Source organism: Ranitomeya imitator, chromosome 1 (assembly GCF_032444005.1).
Source record: "Ranitomeya imitator isolate aRanImi1 chromosome 1, aRanImi1.pri, whole genome shotgun sequence".
NCBI classification, from domain to species: domain Eukaryota; kingdom Metazoa; phylum Chordata; class Amphibia; order Anura; family Dendrobatidae; genus Ranitomeya; species Ranitomeya imitator.
The window spans coordinates 782,154,565-782,159,476 of record NC_091282.1 but is presented as its reverse complement, the minus strand read 5'-3'; the positions used below and the strand labels follow the sequence as shown (position 1 = coordinate 782,159,476).

The 4,912-nt window shown below is 44.3% G+C and overlaps 1 long non-coding RNA gene across 2 annotated transcripts in view; it reads left to right on the top strand.

The window, feature by feature from the left end:
• Nucleotides 1-4,559, top strand: part of LOC138647830 (uncharacterized) — a 13,569-nt gene extending 9,010 nt beyond the window's left edge. For both annotated transcript variants that reach the window (XR_011315049.1, XR_011315051.1), the window contains exons 3-5: nucleotides 2,804-2,971; nucleotides 3,668-3,835; nucleotides 4,459-4,559. This is a non-coding gene — a long non-coding RNA (uncharacterized lncRNA). The remainder of the gene's footprint in view (nucleotides 1-2,803; nucleotides 2,972-3,667; nucleotides 3,836-4,458) is intronic.
• The last annotated feature ends 353 nt before the right edge of the window (nucleotides 4,560-4,912 follow it).

Below are 4,912 nucleotides of genomic sequence, written 5' to 3'. Positions count from 1 at the left end.
GAGTGCAGCTCTGGAGTATAATTGATGTAATTCAGGATCAATAATGTATGTACACAGTGACTGCACCAGCAGAATAGTGAGTGCAGCTCTGGAGTAGTATACTAAACATAGGCTGCTAAACAGCCTTAGGCTGTGTGCACACGTTGCGTTTTTTTTTTTGCGGTTTTCTAGATAAAAACGCTATAAAACCGCAAAAAAAAAGCATACAATAAGCATCCCATCATTTAGAATGAATTCGGCATGTTTTGTGCACATGATGCGTTTTTTTCCGTGAAAAAAACGCATCGTGGTAAAAACCGCAGCATGTTCACTAATTTTGCTTTTTTTTGCGGATTTCCCACTACAAAATGCATTGGGAAGTGTCCGGAAAAAAACGCGGCAAAACCGCATGCGGATTTCTTGCAGAAAATGTCCAGTTTTTCTCAGGAATTTTCTGCGAGAAATCCTGAACGTGTGCACATAGCCTTAAGGTCAGAAAAAATTTGTATAGAAAAATCCTTTCCAAGGAGTTGGGCCTACCTGTCTCCACTGTTGGGAGCATCATCCGGAAGTGGAAGGCTTATGGAACTACTGTTAGCCTTCCACGGCCTGGACAGCCTTTGAAAGTTTCCTCCCGTGCCGAGGCCAGGCTTGTCCAAAGAGTCAAGGCTAACCCAAGGACAACAAGGAAGGAGCTCCGGGAAGATCTCATGGCAGTGGGGACATTGGTTTCAGTCAATACCATAAGTAACGTACTCCATCGCAATGTTCTCCGTTCCAGACGAGCCCGTAAGGTACCTTTACTTTCAAAGCGTCATGTCAAGGCTCGTCTACAGTTTGCTCATGATCACTTGGAGGACTCTGAAACTGACTGGTTCAAGGTTCTCTGGTCTGATGAGACCAAGATCGAGATCTTTGGTGCCAACCACACACGTGACGTTTGGAGACTGGATGGCACTGCATACGACCCCAAGAATACCATCCCTACAGTCAAGCATGGTGGTGGCAGCATCATGCTGTGGGGCTGTTTCTCAGCCAACGGGCCTGGCCATCTGGTCCGCATCCATGGGAAGATGGATAGCACGGCCTACCTGGAGATTTTGGCCAAGAACCTCCGCTCCTCCATCAAGGATCTTAAGATGGGTCGTCATTTCATCTTCCAACAAGACAAGGACCCAAAGCACACAGCCAAGAAAACCAAGGCCTGGTTCAAGAGGCAAAAAATCAAGGTGTTGCAGTGGCCTAGTCAGTCTCCTGACCTTAACCCAATTGAAAACTTGTGGAAGGAGCTCAAGATTAAAGTCCACATGAGACACCCAAAGAACCTAGATAACTTGGAGAAGATCTGCATGGAGGAGTGGGCCAAGATAACTCCAGAGACCTGTGCCGGCCTGATCAGGTCTTATAAAAGACGATTATTAGCTGTAATTGCAAACAAAGGTTATTCCACAAAATCTTAAACCTAGGGGTTGAATAATTATTGATCCACTCTTTTATGTTTAAAATTTATAAAAATTTAACTGAGCAACAAAACTTTTTGGTTTGTAAGATTTATGCATCTGTTAATAAATCCTGCTCTTGTTTGAAGTTTGAAGGCTCTAACTTATTTGCATCTTATTAAACCTGCTAAATCTGCAGGGGGTTGAATACTACTTGTAGGCACTGTACATAATGTGTGCAGGCGAGAATGTCCTACCTCTCACACTTCACCATCCAGGAAGTGCTATCGGCGTGCGTGTCAGCTGAACCACATGTAATTGCGCATGTCAGCATTCCACCACTCAGATGATCCTTGCGTTGTGCCGGTCAGCCGAATAGCACACTGCGCATGACCAAGTGCGAATGCCGGCTGGCGTGACACAGCGATGATGTTCACGACCCCAGCTTGTCACTGCGCATGTCAGTCTGCCGTCGCTATAGAACCATCCCAGCTGCGTGCGTGTCAGCCAAACCTCTCAGCTCTGCGCATGACATGGTGCAGCGCCGGCGTTGCTTCATGGCGAGAACGTACATGCCCCCAGCGTCACATGATTTGACCGGCTACGGACCCGCAGCCCAGCGCCACAGGAAAAACCGCACTCCCTTTATACAGGATCAGTTACGCATATAAAATAACCCTCTGTCTAATGGATGAATCCTAAATTTGTTTAATCATTTTTGGAAAAACCAGCCAATCGATAAAATATAAGCTTAGCTTTTTCTGTCATGATGGCATAAATGACAAATAATATCCCTCATTACATTGTGTATGATTAGGGTCATGATGGATATATTCCCTAACTTGATGATATGATTAAAGCAACAAACGAAAGGTTACATTTATTAATATGTATGTAGTGAAGAATACATTAGAAAAACATTAAGATACATGAATGCATATAATAAAAAATGTATACAGCCCGTACTGCATTTTCCTGTAACAGAGAATGAGAATGCTGCAAGGCTATCCGGATTATTTGTGTACAATTGCGTTGCTGGTATTAGCGGTCAGAAGAGGGGGGGCGCGCGGTGCTACTGGTATTATTAGTGGTCGGGGAGGGGGTGGGGGTCTGATGCATTACTATGGACTTCCTGCATGCTGTGATATTGGGGTGTATCGGGGTCCATCCTCCCACAAAGGCGTGCCTGCAGACCATTGTGAGCCGGCACGTAAGACCTGGAGGAAGAGCACATCGGAGCGGAGTCTTGCTGGCGGCATCTCCCAGTGAGATGTGTGCATTGACTCAACTCCCACAGCCCAAAGCTGGTGCCATCATGTCATGGTCGCCTCCTTGGACCGTTTTTCTACATTTAATGACTTACATTTTTTATTTCTTCCATACAGGTCTCCACCATCAAGATGGAAGTCGCCTCAAGGGTTCACGTGACCAAAAACATTCACAAAAAGTAATGATGAATCCGTACCAAGAAAAATAAAACGGCACCTGTGAACAAAGCTGTCAATCTCCCTGCAGACCTGCCCACCCGGAGCTGCTCACATCATAACCATTAGGTATGTGATGAATCCCAGGAGCCCCTTATTATTGTGTGTCCCCCTCCCACAAAGGCGTGCCTGCTGTATACTATGAGCAGGTGCGTAAGAACTGGAGGCAGAGAAACAGATGGAGGATTTGATACTGCCGATGCCACGTGAGCGGTGTGTAGATATCTCTCGTCTGACAGCTTTATATAGAGCCACAACAGAAGGGGAAAAAAAGAGGAAAAAACCTCTGCTATTCTAGACAAAACACGAATTATGGTGCAGCGGGCCCAAGTAAAGATGGCGACTACACAGGAAACTCAGGATCATTAATGCATGTACACAGTGACTGCACCAGCAGAATAGTGAGTGCAGCTCTGGAGTATAATGCTGGATGTAACTCAGGATTAGTAATGTAATGTATGTACACAGTGACTGCACCAGCAGAATAGTGAGTGCAGCTCTGGAGTATAATACAGGATGTAACTCAGGATCAGTAATGTAATGTATGTACACAATGACTGCACCAGCAGAATAGTGAGTGCAGCTCTGGAGTATAATGCAGGATGTAACTCAGGATTAGTAATGTAATGTATGTACACAGTGACTGCACCAGCAGAATAGTGAGTGCAGCTCTGGAGTATAATTCAAGATGTATCAGTGACTGACGCTCCTATGAAGGTTATTTGCCTTGTGAAATAAATTTTGATTAGCTTTTTCTTTTTTCAGGTTTTTCTATAAATGGTACCTAGATTAGTCATTGTCAGTAAAGTCCTGGAAGTTTCATTCCTTCATTCAACACAGATTACAGAACTCTGGTTGTGGACGGATGAGAAGTGAAGATCTCGTCTGGGTCTTTTCCTCTGCACAGTTAAGTGGAGTAAAGCTGATGTCCAGGTAACGTCTCTTTTCCTGATCTCTTTAGGACTTATACTGGTATATGGCGAGACTGTAGGTACAAATCCGAGCTCGTCTGTTTCCTGACCTTAGCTTCCTTTTGTTTGGATCATCATTGTAATTTTTCTGGCTGTGTGACCCCAAAACTGGTGGAATAATGTCATGTTGCATCAGTCTGGAGATGGTGTATCTGCCGGAGCCTCGCTGTTCTCTACCCATGTTCCCCTCCTTACGGGTTGTCATTAAGTGACAATATTTTCATCTCTCCTCCAGTTCGAATGAAATTTTCTGGCAGCAGCAGCCTCATGACCTCGCTACTCTTAGACAGCGGGGATCATGGCTAACAGTGGGGGTCTAGTAGTCCAGCATGAAGCGTCTATTTTTATATTATCACCATAGTTATATAATAAAATATTGTAGTGGACAGTCCCAGTAAGAAGTTGCAGTAAGGGAGACAAGTCTTCTTCCAGCATGTTAATGTCTACAGGTCTCATGGACTGCATTTCTTACCAATGTACAACAGCCCCTCTGATATCATTTAGACTCCCATCATTGTGCTGATGTTGGGTTAGGACTGTTCGATAATTCTGCTTTTTATCTTTTTTTTTTTTTTTTTTTTTTAGGTTGAAGTTTGAGAAATCTGAAGTTAAAACTCGAGAAAAATTGAACGTCTTGTAAAACTGCTCAAAAAATCTATAATAAAGGCTGAGTTGCTGTCAGATGAGTCAGGGCGTTTGTTTGGTCTTTGATACTAGTGATGTAATCATAACGGCGTTGGGGAATCGGCCCAAGATTCCATACTGAGCTCGGTGTGTGTGGCCTGTTAATTGCATTGATTGTTGTAGCTACTAGTAACTCAAATTGTATTGAAATTTTGCAGCGTGAAAAATTCACCCCAAATTATTCTCCCCTGCTGACGTCCAGCATTTTGCTGCAGAATTTCGCATTCGATTCTGCAGCCAGGACACGATGCGACTGCTCCCTCCTACCAGGGGCATGATTCTCACCGAATTAATAGCTAAAGACTGAGGATGTATGTGCTGGTCATGATGTGTAGGCAGAGACTTGGTATAGAAA